Below are 24078 nucleotides of genomic sequence, written 5' to 3'. Positions count from 1 at the left end.
GAAGGTTCACAAGTCCATAGGACCTGTTGACATGCATCTGCAAGTTGTGAGGAATCTGACAGATAAAATTGCTAAGCCATTATTCATCATATTTAAGAGCCTCTGTTCCTGGTAAGACCATGGAGCAGATCCTCCTGGAGATTATACTAAATTATGTGAAAAATAAGGATGTGATTGGTGTTACAATCAGAGAAGTGAGAGATGCCTCTGACTGAACTAAGGTGTAAACAAGACCATATGCTGAAGTCAACAATACAGATTTTATTTAACAATAAATGTGAGGTAGAGAGATAGAAAGAAATAGAAAAGAATGGGGTGAGTGGCGGGGCGGGGGGGGGAGAGAGAGAGAGAGATCAAGAAGAAGACAGTTCTCACCCATGAATCTGGTGGCATCCTGTTAGTGCTTCTTCACCCTGGGCTTCTCAGTGGTGGGGGTTGGAGTCATTATTCTGGGAGTACTATCTTTATACATTTCAAGCCCTGGGTAAACGTGGAGGCATATTCCTAATTTATAAGTGAAGTGAGAATGGATGTGCCTTCATTTTCATGTGTAGCAAGGATGGGCACATCCTTCTGCATATTCTTCCTCTAAGATTTTGGGGGCTTTCAGTGGTCATTGGTGGTTGCAGATGCCATCTGTCCTAACCTTCAGGTTATCTTTGTTTGACTAATGACATGTGTATGAAGAGTTTCTTCTTTTCCCACAGTTTGCCACAGTGGCAAGTTTTGTCCGGATGCATTAACCAGGATGTGCTAACCAGCTCTCACCTCTGCCAGGCATGGAATCAGTGCTTTCCTGTTGCAAATTCCTCCCTTCTGTGCTTACCTCAAACCTGCTGTAGTGACTTATCATATGACAAGTTCCTTCTGTGGTCTTGACAGGGTTTGAGATAAGAAACTGTGCTCTTTAAGTCCTTACAGACAGTGATGGTCAACATGGCTTCACTGAGAACAAATCATGCCTGACATATTTGGTTGACTTCTATGATGTGTTTACGGTCTTGGATGAGGGAAGATCGACTGACATAATCTCCTTGAACTTGTGCAAAGCATTTGGCATTGTCCCCCTTGACATGCTTGTCTCTAAATTGGAGAGACATGGATTTGATGGATGGACCACTCACTGAATAAGGAATTGGCTGGTTGGTCAAATGCAGAGTTGCAGTCAATGGTTCCGTGTTCAAGTGGAGACCAGTGACGAGTGGTGCTTCTCAGAGGTCAATAGTGGGACAAGCACTGTTTAACATCTGTTTTGGTGACATGGACAATGGGATTCATCCTCAGAAGGTTTGCTGATGACACCAAATTGTGTGCTGCAGTTGACAGGCTGGAGGGAAGGGATGCCATACAAAGGGACCTGGACAGGCTTGAGAGATGGGACCATGTGAACTTCAACAAGGACAAATGCAAAGTCCTGGACTGCGACAATCCCAAACAAAAATACAGGCTGGGTCTGAGACAGGTCTGAGAAGTACATGGGTGTATTGGTGGACAAAAATCTTGACATGAGCTGTCTATGTGTGATAGGAGCCCAGAAAGCCAAATGTATCTTGGGCTGCCTCAAGAGCAGCATGGCCAGCAGGGTGAGGGAGGTGATTCTCCTCTTCTATTCTGCTCTGGTGAGACCCTACCTGGAGTTCTGTGAACACCTGTGGGGTGCTCATAACAGAAATTATATGGACCAGTCAGCATAATCCAGAGGAGGACCATGAAGATGATCAGAAGGCTGGAACAATTCTTCTATGAAAACAGGCTGAAAAAGGTGGGATTGTTCAGTCTGGAGAAGTTAATGATTTGGGTAGACCTCAGAACAGCCTTCCAGTAAATGAGACCAACAAGAAATCTGGTAAGGTACTTTTTCCAAGGGCAAGTAGTGATAGCACAAAGGGGTTTTAAATGGAAATAAAGTTGATTAGATATTGGATTGGATATTTGTAAAATATTCTTTACTGTGTGGGTTGTAGATACCAGACCAGGTTGTCCAGAGAGGTTGTGGATGCCCCATCCCTGGATGTGTTCAAAGCCAGGTTGAATTTGGCTTTAAGTAACCTGGTCTAGTGGAAGGTGTCCATGGCAGAGGGGTTCATGGCACAGGCGTTGGAACTGGGTGGATCTTTAAAGTCCTTTCCAACCCAAACCATTTTATGGCTCTATGATTTTATTGTAAGTACCATTCAACAAGGAGAAATAATTCAGACCAAGGTCAGCCTGTTTTGTTTCCAAAACCTCAATGCCATATTGCAGTTATAGTTCTACTAAAATGTGGGTTTTTTTTTTTTCTAAACGAGAACATATGTATTTTTCTTAAAAGATAACATGAAATTCTACAAAGCTGGTGCTGCATGGTCTTAAAATAATCTATGATTTGGGCTGGCACACAAAGTGAAATTCCATTCCCTCCCTTCTCTATAAGCAATCTGTGGGAGTTGTTTTGCTAGTGGAATATGTATACAATAATGGGACATACAGGAATTCACTGCTTTGGTAATTACTATGTTGAGTATTTTAACTGGGACAGGTTCACACCTTAGGCCAGTAGCTGACATAGCCAGCAGTATTAATTTATTATTTATTTATTTAAGACAATATAGTAGCCCTCATGTAAACCTTCAGGCAAATCACTCTGCCTGTTGTCATTAGTCCACTGTGTGTTGTCAGTAGTCCAGTGTATGCTGGGTTTGCCTTGTGCTATAAATGCTGTCACCAGTATTTTAAATGTTGTCTTGACTAAATCTTTTGATGTATTTAAAACCTTATTTTAGACATATAAAACAAAGGAGAAATAGTATTTCCTTAGCTGGGCATGTTTTATAAGGTGAAATATCAAGGGTTAAGACTAATCACGGCTAAGGTAATGGCAGCAAAAGGACATTTCCTCATCCACCTTTTTTTTTTTTTTTTCAATGGATCAACAGCTTTTCTAGGAGAAAAGATCTATCAGAGGAAAATTGACAGAATGGATCAACAGCTTTTCTAGGAGAAAAGATCTATCAGAGGAAAATTGACAGAATGCAAAATTATTAACTCAGAAAAACCTGTCCAGAAATCATACTTCATACATTTCTTGTTCAGTTGTGGGCCAGTGGTAACTGGGTAACCATGTTTTATTAAACTAATAGAGGTATTTTTTAGTAGATCCTGCTGTCCTTGCCATATGGCAATAAAATAACAAAGAACAGTACTTAGGGAAGCAAGAAAACAGGGACATATGCACCTGCTCTTAGTACTGCTTCAGAGGTAAAATATTGCTACTTTTGCCAACCATGATGACATTAAATAACAGTTTTGCCATGAGAAATCAGCATTTGCTTTTTTATGGTTTAAATAAAAATGTAGTGCTGCTCTGAAAGCCTGAGATACTGTATAATTACAGAATTCAGAGACGGGGATATCTTTCTTTTTTCTTGCAAAAACAAAAAGCTTTTTTCTTAGCTCTTTAGGTGGAGTATTCACTGGGGTATCTTACTACAAAGTTTTGAGCATTAAAAAAGCTGTGAGTTGAAGAGATTAATATCATTAGAGCACTGGAATCATGCCTACCTTTGGTGGTAACTGAAAACAAAAACATGGAAAGGAGCTCTGTTTTAACCTCTCCACAGTGCAAAGCAGCAAAACTACTCCTTTAGTTCTGCCCATTTCCCTTCTGGCTGGCTTCTGACCCTGACACTGTTCAGCCACGCTTGTCTGAGCACAGACCACTCTGCTGCAGAAGCTGGCGGAGCTACATGCTGTCCTGGACACTTCTCCTTCACATATCCACCTCAGCCATGGCTCTGGCCCGGGGCTGACTGGGCTGGTGAAGCTTTCTGTCTGAGTTTTGTCTCTGCAGGTGTCTTCCACTGTGCTCCAGAGGCATGGTGCAGATGTGTGGGAGCCATCATGTACTTCTCAGAGCTTGTGCATCTGGCTCTGCAGCTCTGCACTTGCATCTTGTCACTTCAAGGTGTTTCACCACATACTGCAAGCTTGAGCTCTTGTGTATGTTGAACATGTGGTATTTCAGTATTTCACCATGGTAAGAATGCATGGCTATGCAAACTCCCAAGCACTGAATTCAAGCTATATACTGCTAGTATATCAAAAATGTCAGAATGTCAAAAAGTATCAATCATGTTTCATGATGCTGAGTTCCTCTTGAAAAGAAGGAATCAGACAATTCTGCTTTCAGTCAGCTAAGCAAGGTCCATAAATTAATTTCAAAGCAAAATTGGTGCTTTGAAAAAAAAAGTTTCACTGCAGATGCTCTTGCTGTAATAAAAAATATACATTTCATCTTGGGACTGAAAAGCTATGTGAGAATTGCTTTTTTAGGACATTCTGAATGAAAAAAACCAAACCCAAATAATTATTTGTGGACATTTCTGCCATAAGACTGAGGTAGTTATTGTTGCTAACACATCTAAACACAAATACTGTGTGTAGTGGCCCAGAGAAGCTGACTTTAGTCATGGGATGGATTGCAGCAGTGCATCCCCACCAACTCAGACTGCACTAGGATCTGAGAAATGCTCCTTAGGCCTTGGCCTTGATGAACTGCATTTGGACTAAACCCCTCTTGTATGTTACAATAAAGCTGATAAAAATCCAATACAAAAACCAATTTTCAGATCCTGCTCAAACTGAACACATTTTGTTGGTATTGTTTAGCATCTAGACTTGAAAATGAGCAGTAGATTATTACAATCTCTTTGAGCACAGTTTATGACAAGTGATGGTTAGGGAGACCTAAAGTGTCAAAAATCAGACTCTTGTGTTTAGATTGGTTTTGCTAAGCATATTAGAAAGTTTTTTCCATGGCAGGGCAGTGGGAGAAATTACTTCCTAAATTATTTTTTAAATGAAATATTCTGATGAAAGCTATTAATTTTGAACATTAAAGTTCCTGGTATTTCTGCAAATATTAGATTAACTCTGAAAAGCTTATTAATAAGCAGAAGTTCTTCTAATGTTTTTTTGTTTGATAGATCCTATACAAACAATTAAGGGGGTAATGGTTTCTCTTGCCTTGAATGGCTATATATGAGTTTGAATTGTAAGTGGAAAAACTGTAAATTACAATGCTTTTTAATGTTTGCTATAAAATCATCTTGGTGATTAACTAATACGAGAAACAAGCAATCGACCGTGTTCAACTGGAATTCATTAATCTATTCCAATAACTGAACTACCAGGAAACCAAATTGATTATTTGAGAATGTTGTATTTTAAAACCCATTGGAAATCAGACTCCAAGTAGGGTCTTTCCCTTTCCCCCGTTCCCTCCAGTGAGAAAAGGAAAAAATGGCAGAGATTATGGGTTAAAATAGCAATTTGCTAGAAAAATAGCAATTTGCTAGAAAAACAGCAATGAAAAAACAAACAGTAAAATATCCAGCTAGCCTTTTTTTTTGAGATGGCAGGTGTTGTCTGGGAAAAAACAGAACAGTATCTCTAGAGTATGTTTGAGATCTTCATTCAGGTGATAGTATTCTAGAGTTCTGCCTGCTCAAGTCTTTGGGAAAAATCAGTGCAAGAGTATTCTCAAATGAGTATTACTGGCTCAGCACAGGATGTAAAATTCCATCTCTTTGATAAGAATGTTACTGTATTTGGATGATAATGTTCTTCATGTGGCTAAATGATGGACAGCGTAGACACAATTTTAGACTAGTGCAAAAGACATTATATCTGTCCATCTTCTGAAAATGGACAACTTCTGCAGTGAAATTTCCATCTTCTGCAAAGAACATTATATCTGTCCACCTTATAAAAAGCTGCTGCAGATGTGCCTGTGACTGGATGCCCATGAGGTTAATCAGCTGAACCACTGACATCTGTTTATAGGAAAACTACAACTAGGGCATAGAAAACCAGCTGGAGTATAAAATCTAAAGTGGTTGGAAAGGGTCATAATTCATAATCAAATCAGAAGCAAACAAAGATGTTAATACAGATTTGAACATGCAAAGAAAGAATAAAAAGAAGCAGACGTGGCTTGATGCATGCTAGAGGCATGGAGCAGCTCAGTGCAAATGTGCACATTCCCTGCTTGTAACTTTTCATCTTGCATGTCCTTTTATCCCTTAATGGCAGCACTGAAAACTAGAGGGATACATCGTGCTATTGGCAGAATCATCCATTTCATTTCTTCAATTTCTTTATTTTTAACGTAAATAGATCAGATCCCCTTTCAGCCTCTTCTATGACAAGTGTACTACAAATGAAGTAATGAAGCCACTGCCTGCAGTCTGTCCAGAGATGTATTAGAAAGCACTCACAAAACTGAAAAAAATTGACCTTTTTCTGATGAATATAGGATCAGATCTGCACAAGTGGTGATGGGTTGATGTCTCACTGTACATAGCAGAATGATTTTTATGCTGAGCTCATATGGCTAGGTTCTAGAAATGTGCTTCTTTATAGATGCTACCCAAACCAAAATGCATCCTGTTAAGTGTTCTGTGCATAATGTGGAAACCTTTGTATGTATATATGAGAACAATTCCTCCCCTGTAATCCCAGTTCAAGTGTCCCAACCCCTGAGGCCTTTGCACTTTGGATACAATGAAAGCTGTAGCCCTCTGCGAGCAGGCCCATAGAAGTGGGATTCTAGTCTGACCTTTCTTGCCAATTGCCTATGAAACTGATGTAAGGGTCTTAAAGAGAGGATTTGTGGCTGCAAACTTGCAACCTGAAACTATACTTGTCAATAATTGCACCATAAAGGTTCTGTTTTCAAAGTCAGGCTCATTAAACTAGTGACACAGAGTGACAGGTCCTCAGCATATCTGACATCAGGCCTCTTGCAAAGTGCCAGTGCCTTCACTTTTAGCCTCAGGCATTGAGCTTAAAAGTTTGGGACCAGAGGCACACAGCATGCATAAATGTAGTTCTGCCTGAGTTCAGGAGTGCACCATCCAAGATCTGGCACACTGGCCGTTCTAGTCCCTCAAACAAATCAATATTAAATATCCTTACTCAACCCAGAAGAAAGCTGTGAAGCCTGGTGTACTAAAACGTTCACAAGGTTATCTTAAATCCCTTCAGAGGCTATAAAGAAATTCAGGGAAATATTTTTGAACAGTCACAATTTCCCTCTTAGTTCTTTGGAAAAAACCCAGGCAGTTGTTGATAAAGAATTGAATCACATAAGGCAATTTCTTCTGCATTTGTAATCTCTTGATGGGTATAAATCAGGCTTTTTTTGCAAGACAGACAGATGGATATGAAGTCTCTATGTACTTCACATAGTTATGCTCTTATAAATATCCAGTAGCATAAAAGAAATGGTAAAATTATTGTCACTGATGGAGAATTTAATATAGACCAGTATGTATACAAATGCACACATGTGCACATATGTATCCACACAACAGAGTAGATAATATGTATGAATAGAAGTCAAAATTTCAGATTAGATTTTTTCAGATAGCAATTTGCTGCTAATCAGAAATCCTTTGGCAAAAAATTACTAGACCAGAGAAGCTGTGGATACTCCCTCCCTGGCAGCTTTTGAGGCCAGGCTGGATGGGACTTTGAGCTACCTGGTTTAGTAAAATATGTCCTTATCCATAGTGGGGAGTTGGAACTTGATGATCTTTAAGATCTCTTTCAGCCCAAGCCATTTTATGATGCTATGAACCCTACATTAATAAATGCTTGATGAAGAAATAGTGTATGTATTCCTCTCAGCAGCAGGATATGTACATTTATTAAATTATGAGCTTCTTCAGAAGTTAATCTGAGATGCAAGTTACTGATTTTGTTGCAATAGCTAATAAGTTTCATAATTTAATGGGCAATTAAAACACATTAATTTACATTTTGAAGGCACAGAAATAATTTTTTTCCCTTCTGAATAAGGTTTGTAAATATGGTTTTTAAAATAAATTTCCTTAATGAAGCAACCAAATGAATATTCATATGAGTGCATACTAACTATTAAATATTACTGCAACAAGTAATTGAAACAGCTGTAGCTGTGGAAGGACATATGTTTATGATTGAAGTTAACTTTTATTTTTAAGCCTATTTTAAGATCAAAGATTACAAGGTAAAGATGTGAAAGTTAGTGAAATGTACACATTTGAATTGCACTTGAAGTTTCATGCTTGTGAAGGAGCTTTGATTTATATTGACTGAGACATTTGAGAGAGAGATGAAACTTTGAGATTAGTTGATCCCTTGTCTCTGACTTAAATCAGCTGCAAAATGGCATGGCCTAGAGAAGCCAGGCTGTTCAGTCTGTTTCAGAAAAGGATGATCCTCTCGGATATGGCATGAAGGCTGTTGGTATGTTGCCGAAAGCAGGTGCTCAGGGACCATTTCAGCGCATCAATTCCTTCAGCATGCACCCTTCACTGGTGCTGCTTCTGTCCAGGGGCTGTTATGGGGTGGAACTAGCAGCTTCTCAAAAAGAAAATACTCAGATTGCAGAGCCTGACTGCTGGATATCTCAGGACACAGAACTGCAGGTGATTAAGGACAGTCACCTGAACATTGCCTTCTACTTAACTGTAACCTCTACAAGGGCTTCCAGAGCTAACTCAGAGGCTTGCTGCTTTCCTTGCAGGTGTGCTTTAATGGTCACTTACATATTCATGCTTCACCTGAATTCCCATTGCTTAATCATAGATTCCCAGGTTCATTCATTGCTTTTCCATACTTCGAGAGTCCTCTGGTATTCTGTCACTGTGAAAGCAGTGTTGCAGTTAAATCCAATTACAAATCAATTTTCCAATAGGTTTAGGAGGATCAGCCTGAAGAAAAGGTCTGTCCATGGTGTAGCAGCTAGGATTACAGTAGCCCTAAGCTTCATTGCAATTTGTAATCTCTAATATAAATTCTAGAGGCTTTCATCAGACAGTGAGTCAACCAAGAAAATCTTATGATTTAAAAATTGGCTGTCCCCTTACTGTCACACAAAAAAATAGATGGGTACAATCCTATTACAGGACTACTCCTACATGGTTCCAGTGTGCTTCTCTGGACTCCTCAATCAGAAAATTAGGTTTGTCTCTTTAACAGCAAATTAGGTATTATTGCACACGAGTTCTTTCCCTTATCTCTGAAGGCAAAAGGAAACTGAAAATAGGTGACTTTTTTTCTTATTTTTATGTTTACCAACACTTATTTTCATTCAAATATAATTTAGGGACATCCATTGCTTTATGACTACAGCTGGTACAGCACTTTATAAGCAAAACCCTTCAGAGCTGTCATCAGCTAAAGAATCCTTTCATCAGAACTCCAAACCCTGCTTGGATATAAAGAGTCTGGCCCTGTTGCAGAAAATTTGTCTGCTAATATCATTTCTGTTACTCTTTTAGCAAAATGCTGAAGATCAAAAGCAGCATAAAATAGAAAGCATTTTGTAAAAAGTATGGATGCTTTAATAATGAATTGCTAGATATGACCTGCTCTGGTATGAGGTTGTGAAGCCCTGAAAAACCAGTTCTGAAAGAAGCACCTTCCCATTCTCCTTTTGGAGTCTAATCTAAAATATCACAAATCAGCACTTTTCTGACCTGAATTTCCATTTTCAGCAGCAGGAAGTTTCAGCAGCAGGTGGTTTCAGAACATTGCTATTTGAGATAATATATATACCACAGCCTGAAAAGAATTTGATTGATTGCTTTATATAATATTTGATTACTTTTCAGTTATAAGGTATGATATGGCGCACCAATACGCAATATATTTTTTGACATCAGAGAGATGAAATGTGGGGAAAAAAAAGGGATTAATATGTCTTCTGAACATGTAAAGCTGGCTTTAAGCTTCAGCAGAGTAATCTAATGAGAAAGAGCAGTTGGTTTTCCTTTAAAGCAGCTAGGCAAAACAACAGGTAGGATGCAGAATGTACTGAATAATCTAAAAAAATCCTTATAATTCTTAAAGTTCTGCTGGAAAAATATTTTTAAATAAGTCCTCTTTATATTTGTATTCTGGTGACTTATTTTGATGGGACATACATTCACAAGTCTCAGCTAGTATTGTATGCTCTTATGTAATATGTAAGGCTCTTGTATGCAGATACCTGAAACTTTATTTCCTCAAGAAAGCAATTACTGGTTTGGGGAGCTCTCTGGATAGAAGGAAGAGGAGGGGAGGGAAGGGGAGGGGAGGGGAGGGGAGGGGAGGGGAGGGAAGGGAAGGGAAGGGAAGGGAAGGGAAGGGAAGGGAAGGGAAGGGAAGGGAAGGGCCTTGCTACCCAATTTTCTTCAGTCAAAATTACAAGCAAAATAGAAGGAAGCCAAATAGAGTACAGAAAAAAAATCTGCAACTTTTTCCTGCTGTCTTTACAGTCTACATCTTTTAATTGCTTTACTATTGTTATGAAGAGCCATTATTACTGGGTTAAAACTGCCATGTCTTGCATCCATCGTCCAGCGACGTATTATGTTTTGGGGGAAAAAAAAAGCACAACTGGGTCTACATTTTGTTTTACCTGCTTCTCAGGATGAGAGATGCAAATCTGAGTCAGGTTGGAAGGGGATTTTTTTTCTTCATGAGTGCTTATAAATTACAGGGTATCTTTTCATGTAAAGCCAGGAGAAACTTTTTCTAGAATTTTTAAGAGAATGGAAACCCCAGACTTTAGACCATCTTTAGAGGAATCGATCTCACCCCAAACTTCAGTCTTCTGTCACTTTGAAAGACTGAGCTTGCCTAATTTGGTAAGCCAGCTTGGGAATGGTGATTCAGAAACCCAGTTTAGGCACTTTGATTCAGTGAATGCAGAAGATTGGGCAACTAAAATGAAGTGCATGGTCCTCAGAATCTGTGAGAGAGAGAACATGGCATCTTCTGCAGTTCTCATTGCTGTGGATGAAGATAGAGGAACTCATGGCCCAAGGCTTCTCTCTGGACTGAGGGGTGTGGGGGAAGGGAAAGCAAAGTCACCATTTGGGAATAAGCAGGTGAGTGTGTCTTGTCTGTGCTGTGTCGCACACTGTCTGTTTAACCTGTAATGACAACCACTGAAGAGGAGCAGACACGAGTGAGTGCCTGGGGAATACCTGGGCTCACGGCACATCCTTCCCTGCTCTGTCTCTGCTCCAGGATATCACCCTTCCAGCCCCTGGTCTCTTTCTCAGAAAAAAAAAAAAAAGGAAAAAAAGACAAACACTGTTGTGATATTGTCTATTTTTACTCACAAAGTAGGAGTGTCCTTACACAGTTTGGAAGTTAGACCTCTTGGCTTCAAAGGGATCTTCCTGTCCAAGGTAACAACTTCATCATCCAGACAAAGAAGGAACTGAGGGGTGTGGAGCAGGGTATTGTGCACATATAGTCTTTTGGAAGTTGTTGGGAAGAAGACTAATTCTGGAGCTGGTGACACATATTTTCCCTTTGGAAGAGAAATGGGCCTGTCTAGAATTCCACTTTCTACTCTGCTTTTTTCTTTTGTTCTCTGATTGTTTCATGTCATTGCATCAGTGGTCTCTGGGGCAAGGTCATGAAAAAAGGGTACTCTTCTGACACTGATTTTTAAGAAGAAATTTGTTTTGTTCATCTTAATTCTTTCAAGGTGTCACTACAGGACAGAGTCAAGGCTTTTTGGTAACTCCAATAAAATATCCTTGCACTTGGATAAAACCCATCTTTCTGTTCTTTTAATATGTACAGGGAAATCCTAAATCTAATACAAGAAGCAAATCATTGTCTATGTGCATCTCTACATTTATAATATCCTTATTCCTATACTGGCTGATGATTTATTAACTATATCAGAGTTATTAAAAATTGAAAGGCTTTGATACTGCTTTTAGCTGGTAGAAATTATACATCAGCTATTTCAGATCCTCAGCCATGCTGCAAAACTGGTCCACCATAAGGCCCAGAATTAAATTAAAATGAGGTGTAAGTAGTGAATGTTGCCAGGTGACCTTCTGAAATATTTAATACAGCCTGACTTAAAGTTTATTGCTTTAAACCTGAAATGTGTGTAATTTCACCCAAGCAGCATAGTCTTGAGATAAAAGCTGGATGACTTTGAAAAAGTAGCTTGATTTTGTACATAAATTTTGAGTGTATCAGTTGCTTTTCCCTCAAGGTGCTGTATGAAGCTTATTATTTCCACTTGGTCTGCCCAAGTTAGGTGCTCTGTGGTTTACTTTTGATCTGAGTGTTTCTAATAACTAGTGTAAGAACTGGCTGGAAATATCACATTTCTCCTTTAAGTATATCAGATTTTAATGAATTTTAAGGAGAGATTTCTCTCATTCCCCATCTTTTCTTAGTTTTTCCTTACTAATTTTTTGTTCCCTGCCTTCCAGTGAACCCAAAACTCTCTTGCAGCTTCAAGGTGCCCTACAGTTCTAAGTACCCGCATGGAAGGAGGGCTCTAGTGAAACCTTCTCCAGCAACCTTTGGTATTCTTTTTATTACAGTAATGTGCATGAAGTTCTTTCATAAACAAACCCCTTATACTGAAAACAAAAATACCATGAAAATTATTTGTACCTTCTTTCCAACACTTTTATGTGGCCAGAGTGGTGTAAAGATTCTATCAGGTAAATGAAGTTTAGGTATCTATAAAATATGGATACCTATACAAAAGTATAGATATATATACATAAAATTTTCTGGGGTTTCAAGATATTTTTGTTAGCCCTCACCCTAACATCTCCTTCCCTTTTCCCATGCTGCAGCCTGATTTCTGTCAGCACAGCTTCCAGGGCTGGCAGAGGGATCTGGCTGAAAAAGAGGGATTTTTCTCCCCTGGTTGGGATCTGACTGCCAGGGGACAGAAGAGCCCTAGAGCCGCCTGTGTGATGAGCAGAGAGCAGCTGGTTGGAAATGCTGACAGTGGGGGAACATCTGAATCCAGAAGTTGAGTCCTAATCACTGTTTCAGGATGATGTTTCTTTCCTGTGATTTATAGACTGGAAAGACTCTGCTGATTTTAAACAAAGACTAGCATGTATTTAGTGTTTTTTTGATCACAGTTTTGCTATTGGAATCTATTTTATGTATCTGAATACTTTAAAAAAATAGTAATTATCTTTAATTAAAGATATTTTATTTAGCTTTAAGAAAGTGTTTAAAAATGTCAGCACAGAGAAGAACAAATAACAAAGAAAGAATGGTTAAAGGCTTTTAGCTACTAAATATTTAAATATGATTTCACTTATAAAAAGATCATGTTTCCATTTTGGTAAAAAATGCCTGAAAATAAAAGCCAGGTGGTGTGCTGAGAAAGATATTCACAGTGAATTTTATTTCTTTCATTATGACTGAAACCCAAATATATCTATAGGCAAGCCAAGTATGAAAAATTGATATTTTAATGAGCAAGTGATGTCATTTATATGGGAAGACACACGAATCACTGATTGGATCTATCTGGTGGACTCACTGTCATTCCCTCCAAGTATGATAAAGATATTTAATGTATATGCCCTTTTGAATTAATATGAATAACCAGTTTCATCCTAATGTATAAAATATATTAATATTCTATTAGGTTTGCTAAGAAGATTGGAAACAGAGTCTGCCTATTGGACTGAAGCATCTTTCATAAGCAACTATAATTTGAAATCAAACAAACATTAATAAAGCTGAAGTTTTCAGCAATTTTGAAAATGAGGGCCATATTTTCATAATGATAATCACAATGAGTGTGTTAAATCTTTTTTGAAAAGACACTCATCTCTGATCTCACGTTCACTGCCATGTTCAATCCATCATAAAAAGGACTCTTTGCCTATAGTTATTAATATGAAGATCCACAAAGTCCCATATTCCCTTGGGATTGATCTGAACACTCTCCTCTTTTGCATATTCACACTGGTTTGAAAGCAGTTTCAGCCAGACAGGAAAACTGCTAAAGTCAATGGACTTTCTTCATTGCAGAATTCCCTGCCCTCTGTTATTGACAGTAACAGTAGCCACAGACGTTTTCATGAATGTGGAGGACTCTCTTTCAAAGCAGCTTTCAGAGCACATAGATGCAGCTGCAATGAGCCCTTGCTGGGGCCAGGTCATCCTTGTAAGAGCACAGGGATGGCTGCTGCCAGCACAAATCCATCATTGCAAAGAGCCCCAGGAGCTGCAGACAGCCCAGCTCTGTCCCCTGCTGCTGAGACCGTCTTCAGCTTGAGCCGTGCCCTTGACCACTGTGTCTTCTTCTTCCTCAGCTTGTCAAGGCCTGCCATGCCTGGCTCCACTGCTTTATCCCAGGTGCTCCCTGCACTGGGCTCTGAACCTTCTGCCTGGCCATGCACTGCCTTGTCCCCACAGACCCCACCAGGCTGTTCTGTGCTCCCTGTTCCTGGCTGCCCTAAACTCATACTCCTGGTGTACAGGACAACAGATGGTTATCAGTGTCCTAATCATAACATGGAATGTTTCCTATATTCAGTAAAATGCATTTTATCCAACACTGGCCTGGTGCCTAAGTGAAGCTACTGAAGCTAAAAGCAAGCTAAAGTTTAGGAGAATGGAAAAGGGCACCAGGCAATCAGAGCAGTTTGTTACTGGCTCATTACTTGCTCAGATCACCCTGAGACAGAGATGCTGCAGTTACAGCAGAGAGTTCCCAGATGCAGAAATTGGGTGTTCACTGCCAACCTATAAAGATTTTAATATAAATATTCATATCTGCCCTCCCTTGGGTCTGTCTTGCAGAGTAAGCACTACTGACTGCTTTGTACCCACTCAGGAGCCTCTCCAACAGATACCAATCTTTTATCAGTTACCTCACTCAAATGTTTTCACATGAATACTGCAATGTGAATTACCATTGCCTCCGTAATTGTGCACTAAGGAGAAACTACTGTTCATTTGTCCTTTCCTGAAGCCAGCAGGAGAGCAGTGCTCATTTCAGTGGTATTATGTCAGCTGACCCTGCTGAAAACCAGGTGGTGTGATTATTTTATGTGGGCAGAATAAGCTGAATGTGTAACTGTGATATTAGAAAGATGTCAAGATGCATACTAATAGTTTAAGGGGCGGATAAGATGATCCCTGAGGATCCTTCAAAGTTGGTGTTTTATGGTATTTTATAATAGTGGTAAATTTATCAGTGTTCATATCCCCATATTAACTATAAGGAAATTAATAACTTTTGTGTTTTGCATGTAAAAGGCCTTCTGTGTTAAGGATGATTTATTTTTTCTCTTTAATGCTCCTGGGATTCCTAAACAGCTGTCAGCTGTACCAGAGCAGAAGAACATGCCTATTAACACATTGCCAAGCAGAAATTGCATTATACACCGCTGCATCTGTTAATTGCATTTGTCAGTATTTACAATTCAAATAATATAAGCATTCAGAATGGTGTTGTTAATATGTGATAAAATTTCATTTCTTCATTTATAATTTCAAAATATGATTTTGTTCTTGGTTTGGTTCAATTACTGTAATGTTACTTAAATGGAAAGCACCTACAATTCCAATTTAGTTTTATGATTTAGTTAAGAAAATAATACCAGTCAAATACAATACTAAGATTACTCTTAAGCAGTTCTTACAGAACATATGGAATATAGTTGTGGATTAGAGTACTATTTGAATAAACAGCTGCTTATGGCTCAGGTTTACCCTTGTGATCTGTCATTTCTGTTTCAGTGAAGCTGGCTATCACAAATGGACTGAAAGTTGGTGAAGCTGTAACATATAATATACAACAACATCATTTATGCTGTTATTTAATCAGTACAGATGCCTGCATATCCATGACAGATACAGTGGTTCCACATGACTACTTTATTCTTTTTCTTCTCAAACCACATCAATAGAGAAATATTTCTCTAGACTTTGTCCTTAACCTTCATTATCGATGAAGGAAGAGAAAAAAACACTGTCCTTCAGTGGACTAGTTGGTGCTTGAAGCTTCAAACTTTGGCCAAGTTTGAAGAATGCAATCTTGGAAGTGGCCACACTTCTAAAAGATCATGGACAACACATAGAGACTTCCTGCTTGCATCCTGCAGCTCCATGTGTTTCCTCTAGTGACTGAATTCTCTGGATGATTGAAAAGTCTGTCTTGGGAGATGACCAGACTCTCTCTTGTTAGTTTTTGTGCTGTGAAACTTAGTTGTTTTATTATTAATAAAACAGTTTATACTATATGAGGAGCAAAGGCTCAATTAAATATTTTTAATTAAACTCTTGAGTTCAAAGATTCTATGCTACTATTAACCTAAGTTGAAGCTTCATACAATCATAGAACAGTCCAGGTTAGAAGTGAAGTTAAAGGATTATCTGGTCCAACATTTTGTGGGAAAGGAAGCCTCAATGAGATTACCTAGCATTGTACTGCATTGTACTGCAATTTGAAATTGCATCCAAACATTTCCATCCACTTCAGTTTTTAAAACCACGGAAGAAGGTTTGTTCTCACAACCTTCTATTAATTTAAATGGAGTCAGGATTACCTCATAAGAACCAGCACTCCATCATGAGGTGTTTAGCAAGTGGTAATAACTTCTTTGGGAGGTGGTAGAGTCACTATCTCTGGAAGTGTTCAAGAGGCATCTGAATGTAGCACTTGGAACTGGTTAAGGGGTGATTATGGTGTGCTGAGTTGATGGTGGGACTAGATGATTTTAAAGCTCTCTTTCAACCTTGATGATTTTATGATTCTTTTAATTCAACTTTAACATTGGAGGTTCTAATTAATCATGTTTTCATTGAGGAACGTATATCCCAGCTGACAATTTTCTGAATGTCATTGCACATGAACGTCATTGTGATTTCAGAACAGCTCAAACTATAGAAATTACTTAGGCTCACACTTGAAAATTCCCTGTGGACAGCAAACTAACAATTTATCACTTTGGTAGTTATCTCCCTGTGCACTTGAATAAGAAATTTGTGCTTCCAATTAGTCAGTTTCATGTTTGTCAAGATCTACTTATGAGCAATTGTGCAATAAAACCTGTTAATTATGTTTTATAAAGTTTCAGTGTGAGAATTGGATGAAAATACTTTTGTTATAATTCAGACTTAGAAGATAGTGGAGCAGGATCACAGCGTGACCTGCACATAAAGCTGTGTGACATTGCAGATAAAGCTGTGCCACCAAGGAAGTGTGTTCCACCAAAGAAGTACTCAAAGGATTGTAACGAAAGAGAAGACAGGCTTAGCCCAGAGAGTGATTAAGATATGAGGCACTCCCTCCTAAATAAAAGAGAAAAAATTTTAGGAAGCTAGACCTCTCTGACTCTGAGCCTCATTAGTGGTTGTAGACATCAAAGATGTTCCACACCTAACTAAATCTGCACAGCTACGGGTGATGGGAGTTTTAACCAGTGCACCAATGGGAATTAGACCACGTACTGTGTGATGTTTAATTAAACTTAATATTTCATTTTGCTGTGTAAAATGCTATGTTAGGTTTCTTCAGTTTGGTTTTTTTTTATAAAGTGACACTGAAAATGTTAAACTGCGTGAAAATATCTGTAATAATGTGTTCAGAGGTGGTGTAGGTTAAGGGTGTTTTCCTCGCCTACTGTTAAACAGGAGAAATAGCACTTTTACCCAGGATTCATCTAGTGGTTGTTGAGCCTCACCATACAACATCAGATGTTGGTGAGGCAGAGGTGGAAAGATGTTGCTGTTTATTTCTCTACTGTGTATGAACTGGAGACAGATACTAAAAACTATTTTGGAAGCTGTAGAGATTTGAAGGAGGATTGACTGCCTTCCTACAATAGTTTCGCTACTCTCTGCTTCCAATGGTTAAAGTCACTACAGATAAATTAAGGAAATTTAATTTATTGCAGGAATACACAAAGCTTTCTAAGGATTGGATATTTACTTGGTTTCAGAAACTGCATCATTTTCAGATTATGCTATCCCTTTACACAGCCTGTGAGTGTAATTTGGAATATTCTGGAAAGAGGAGAAATATAATTTAAAAAGTTATCTGAAAAATTAATGTTTAAATTACTAAATTGAATCACCTCTTTGAGTACTGTTGCTTTGGTTCCCCAAATTTGGACATAACATTTCTTTCTCTCCTAATAAATTTCATGGGAAGACTTATAATTTTACAGCCTAAATTTTATCCAAGTGCTTTCAGAAAGGCTTAATGAAGGAGAAGCAGTGGTATATGGACATAAATGGAATTTAATCAATTTTAACATGTCTCGCAATTTATGCAGCGGACAAAATATTTCCAGCAATCCACAATTTCTATTATAAGTTTCCAGTAACAGTGGAAGAAACATAGTGACCACAAAAATTTTCTGCAGTAAAGAGGAGGAGTGGATGATCATTTCGAGGTGGTCCTGAACTGAATACTTTGATTCTTTTTCACCTCCAGAAACAGCTGGCAAAAATTGAACCTTACCCTTATCATTTGGGAAATTAAATTCTCTCTAGAAACTCCAGGTGAGAGAAGAGGCTCACTGTGCTGAGAAAAGTCTAATGTAAATGTTATACAGACAGTTGAGAAGCATATTTAAATGTTTTCTGAAAGCTACTTCACCTTTAATATCTACTTGATTTTTTTTTTAATAAAAATATCTAAATAAAGGTTTGAGGAAGTAAGGCCAATGTTACTAATGCTGTTTCTGTGTTCCAGTTTCAGGTAGGAAAAGCTGCTCTGTGAGCTGCAGAGCAAATGTTTAGATCTACTGACTACCTGATGAGTGGTTTACTCTCTGCAGTACTTAATTTTTAGGAGACAGTAGAATGACCATTAGGGTAACAAGTGGGCTTTTTAGACACTTGGGTGGAACCCCATTCTTTCCCTAAAATGACTGGCACCTGTAAAGAGATGTAGCCCAATCTGTAAGTCACAAGGTGGGAAAGAATAGGTCTTTCTTATCACCACCATCAAAGTGCTCCAAAGAGGTAAACACACTCACCTTTTCCTTGGGGTGCCAGGTATTCCATCCTGCTAAAGTGACAGGCCTGGAAGCAGGGGCTTCCACCAGGAGGGAGAGGAGAGACCTTGTGCAGGCTGGAGCTGGTGCTCAGCAAATCCTTCAGGATGAAAGAAAATCTCAGCAAACCATCTTGTGAGAACACAGACCATCAGAAAAATGCAGTTTGTCATTGCTTGCCTCTTCTTGGCAAGGGTTCTCTTGGTGGGTTTTGATTAAAAATCGAGTGAAACTCTGGTTTTGGTACTCCCCACATATATTTTAAATCGAGTTAATCTATTTTTGTGCAACTGGAAACAACTCATTTTTAGAGCTAAGGGATATAAAAGTATGTGAGTCATATTTCTGGAGAAATTGCACAGTCCTGTGCAGTTGAATAACTATTATCAAGTCTATTATAAACTACATGATAAACTATTACAAAATCTAGATGGAATAACTGTCTCCTAAGAATGAAATTTAATTAAGTACTTGGAGACAGTTTGAACTGGTGGATCTTAAAATGAAACTAAAACTAATTATGACATACTCACATAGAGTTTTGGATAAGTTGAAAAGAGAAAATTTAATTGACAAAAAGTAAATCAAGGGAATGTCCTGGGAACACATATTGTTAAATAAAAACCAAAGACAATTAGAATCTTTTGAGGTAGAAAGGAATTAACATAACATTAACAATGCCATAATTATTGTAAAAACCGCAAATGCCTGTAAAATGTTTCAGTAATTGAAATATTCTTTTTTTTTTTTTTTGAAACTGAAGCCAGGTTCTTTAAAGAAATATTGACCTAATGTTTTTTTTTTTTTTTGCACAGCATTTTTTGAGTTCTGACTTGCAATGCCTTAAAGAAAGGGGTTTTCAGAATGTTTTAGAAAGCTTTGAACCTGCACCATTTCAAAGTGGTGCACCTCAGAAGTGTGCTAAAGCAGTTGTCACTCCTCAGAGCATTGATCTTCTATAAGAATTTTGTGTTTATCTGTCTCCTCAAAGTGGATATATTTTAAAATTCGTTCTGGGAACAACAGTGCTTCTCTCTTCAGCTGTGCCAAAGCAAAGTGAGTCTGGGCTGTAATCCCAGATAGCCAAGATATTGTACTGTAAAATGTACTGCAGAGCAATGTGTCTCTGAGGACTAACTCGAGAGGAAGAGTAGATTTCTTAGGATTTAGATGAAATTTCACACCTAAAGTAGTACGAGTAAGGGAGGTCTAGTCAGAAAAATCAAACCCACCTTTTAGACCATCCTAATTAACATAAATACCAAATGCTTGGCTGTCCAAAAGTTCTCTAGATTAAATCACAGTAATAAATTGTGATTTGATTGTCTAAATATCGTGACCCATCATTGGGGTGTCTCACAGTATACTGTCTAATCTCCGCACTATTTGTTGCAAAAGTTCTTGAGTCTCATGTAACTGCTCCTGTCACATCTGCCAGTACTGTACAGATATCCTAGAGACACCTTGGATACACAAGAGCATCTCAAACAACACCAGATCCTTCTTATTAGGCAAGTAATTCAACACCTACAAGTCTGCTGACACAACAACATTTCAAACCTAACCCCAGATGTGTGATATGTGTGTTTTGACCTCTTAATTTATTGACAAATCCCATACATTGACTGGTAGCTCAGCTGGCTCTGTGTAGGCGGACATTAACATCTGAAGACCCACTGGATACCGGAGATGTTAATGAAAAGCTGCAGATATGACACAAGCTCTCTGAGAGGCCATGTTTCCCAGGTGACAGCTAGCAGAGAATGTTCTCAAGAGCCCAGGTGCACCAATGAGTCTTAGTGGTCTTGACTAGCCTCACCTGAGACCTCCACCCTCACCCATGGGCCCAGAAGCATTATCAAGTGCAGATGTGAAGTAAGATGTTCTCTGTGAGGCAGATGTTCTCTGCCTCAGCTGAACTGGAGTGCTGTTTTCCAGCCGTGCCATAGCTTTGCCCTGCCTGATCTTGCAGCTGTGCCTGGCCCTAGAGAGGTACACTGGATGCTGTGTCTGCTCCCTGCAATTACATCAGCTCCTTTTAGCAGTAGGTCACAAATGGCCTAAAAGCCTTTTTCAGTGGAAGCAAAAATATGAATCCAAGGAGAATGTTTCCGTGATGGTTGCTGTAAGAGTGCCTTCTCCCCAGCTCTTGGAGTTTTGTCTGTGTGTGTTCAAAGGCACTGCAGAGTCAGTGCAGCTCCATTATCAAGATGAAGACTTTCCAATACAATTCCATAATGAAAAATCTGTGTTGTGAGTTGTTCAAAAGAGTAGGCTGTTTCCAGCTGTCTCTGGAGCACTAGGGAATTTAAATGATAGCATTTTATCCAGATCTTATGTTTGAAAATATCCTGTTTTTTATCATCTCAGAAGGGAATACTAAGATGGGGTTAATTCAATTCAAAATCTTCTAAACACAGTCCATCACATGATACCTGAAATCCTTTTTTGGTATAGCTCAAAAGGACAGTGACACCTCAATATATTTCTGCACCACAGAAACAAACCCTCAGGAGTGACACAGGAGACAGTGAATGGTCCTGTTTGTTACAAGGGAGAGACAACTATGGGCTATATTACACCTTACACAACTTTTTTTTTTCTTTAAATAGCTCTGCAGCAGAGAAAAACATGGAGGATTATTTACAAGACAGGCTGTTGCAGCCCATTGACTCAGACTTTGTGCTACTGGCAGCTGAGAAAAGATGTGCAGCCAGCATTGAATCATCTGCTTGCGATTCTCCATTTGTATCCTGTCCAGCATGTTTTTGAAGCATGTCTTTAGTACAGCTGGCAGCATGACTTCCACTGGGTGCCCTTTCACAACCACAAAGGTTGTAGAGGAACAAGCCTTTGGGCTCCAAAACTCTGTAAATCTGTAGTAAAATCTTCACTAAATAGCACTGCTTCTTTTGCTCGGAGCAAGCCTGCCCTTGCTGCTGAGTGTCCTTGCCCATTTTCTGGGATTCAGTGGCCCACTCTGTGCTCTTTTAATATAAGGATGCAATTCCTAAGTGTTCCCTTCTGGTGTCTCCTGGAAAAGAATCCTTTTTAGCCTTCCATTTGTGCTTAGCTCCATTTTTCCATCTCAGCAAGGCAGTGCTTGGGGGTGTATCCTGCCATATAAAGGAGCACAGGTTTGGGAGCTGGGAACTGGGCATGGGTGAATAGAGACAATAGGTTTTCATGGAACCCCCACACATGTTCATAATCACTGGGTGATACAGAGACCTTCTTCCACAGCTGGGCCAGCTGCCTGGTGCCATATGAGACCCTTTTATCCAAGGGCATTGGCTAACAGCTGTGCCTGGCTGCCTCACCAGTACTGCCAAGGGCTTCCAGTTTGTGGGGGTGCATGTGGACAAACGGCAGGTCCTTCTACTCCAGCCTTTTTTTTCTACTTTTAAGCATTATTCTCTATAGTAGAGAGAGTGCTGTCAGTCCTTTTATAAATTTAATTTCCTTTTAATTTCTGCTGTGGTGTTTGTTAGAGTATGTGCTAAAGGCTCACCCCTTCCATGCAGAGGGGCACAGGGGCAGAGAGCAGTGTGGGAGTCCCAGTGTCCCAGTCAGAGACGTGAGCGCCAGCCCCAGCCCCCCGGTGCTGTCCTAGAAGCATCAACCCCACAAGTCGGGTGAGGCCCAGCATTTTGAGTCCCCAGAGATGTGACTTTCTGGGGCCCTGCACAGACTGTTTAGAGGATTCCTGTTCTGGAGGATGGAATTCATTATGGGGTGCTGGGAGGAGCAATCTGAGGTTGTGCAAGAGGATATAAGGGCCAGCTGCCTGTGAACAGCTTGCTGGTCAGTACATTTGTCTGGCCATGCCCTTAGCCCAGCCAGCTTGGTCTGTCCTGCCATCTCATTAAACTCCAATACTCACTCCTTTCCTGGGTGTGTGCTCTCTGTGCTGTCTGTGTTTGGGGTTTGAGTGCAGCACAGTGGGGTTCAGACCATGGGCCAGAGGCACTTGTGTCTATGGTGCCGCAGCTGGGGAGACAGGAGCATGGCTACATGTGTCAGCATGGGGCTGACAGCAAATGTCAAGCTGCTGAGCTACATGGTGCATTCTCTTTTGCCCATAACAAGGCTTGGAGTGTAAAACAGTGAGGGACAAATGAATCAGGAGGAAATGCATTAGGTTCCTTGAGTTTGGAAGAGTTTTGGAGTTTCACTCACAGCAGGGAGCAGGGATAAGTCACTGGCAGGGGAGCTGAGCAGAGTGGTCAGTCAGGCTTTGTAAAAAAAGCTTTCTTGCTCATAACATTTCTTTGTTGCTCTGATCCAGTTTAAGTCACTGAATCACAATTAAAAATAAATTTAAAATATGGTCAGTGTAACAGTGACACCTTCAATGCAATTCCTGAGTAGAGCAGGTGGTGTTTGTACCCCTTTATTTCTTGGATGTGCTGCCAAGAAAGCTGATTCAGGTCTCCCTTCAAGGAGGGAGCCCTGCCATTGCACATGCCTGAATCCATTTGCTGCTTGAATGCCCTCAGAACTTCTGCAGGGGACCTCCCTAAATTCCTTCTAAGTGGAAGCTGGTGATGTGAACCTGCAGATACTCTCAGATCTATCAGGTCTTGCTTTCTTGAATTCCCCCACTGAACACTCAGCTGCCTTCTCATCAGGTCCCAGCCTCCAGGTTCCAGCATGAGGCTCCTTGGGTATTGGTGGGGAGAAAGTGGAGGAGACCCTGTGCAGAGGTAGGGTTTTGCTCATCATAAAGGAGGAGCCTTGCCAGAGAGAACTTTCTTTAGCAATGACCTGAGTCCTGCTCCTGTCCCTTCCCCTGGGCAAGCTTGCAGGCTGACCTCCAGCAGTGCCTGGGGTATCAGGCTGGGACCATCTGTGTCCTGCATCTGGAGGTGACCTGGGTAACCTGGGTGGGGCAAACATGATCTGTGACTGAACCTTTTTTGATTTTTCTTTGTTTGGACCCTGTTTTCATGGCCATCAACCTTACCATTCTGTTTAGAGCTCCAGAGAGTTTTGTATCTATTTTCTGCCTGTATTTCCCAGAAGTTCTGAAGCCTGTGTTCTTGTGCTTGGCTAACACCAGTGCATGCTGTGATAGGTGAGTGGGACACCTGACAGACTGAAATGTATCTGAAGACTGCAGCTGGTTCCTTCTTGCTTCATACTTCATTCTTGTTTTTTTATGCAATGGGATTGCCCTAAAAGTGAAGACCACTCAACTCTCGATAAAGTGAATTAGAGGCTGTAGATAAAAAGGGAAGTTAAAATTAGCCCTTTA

The sequence above is a fragment of the Anomalospiza imberbis genome, chromosome 1, assembly GCF_031753505.1.
Source record: "Anomalospiza imberbis isolate Cuckoo-Finch-1a 21T00152 chromosome 1, ASM3175350v1, whole genome shotgun sequence".
In the NCBI taxonomy this organism is placed as follows: domain Eukaryota; kingdom Metazoa; phylum Chordata; class Aves; order Passeriformes; family Viduidae; genus Anomalospiza; species Anomalospiza imberbis.
Note: the sequence above shows the minus strand (reverse complement) of the source record.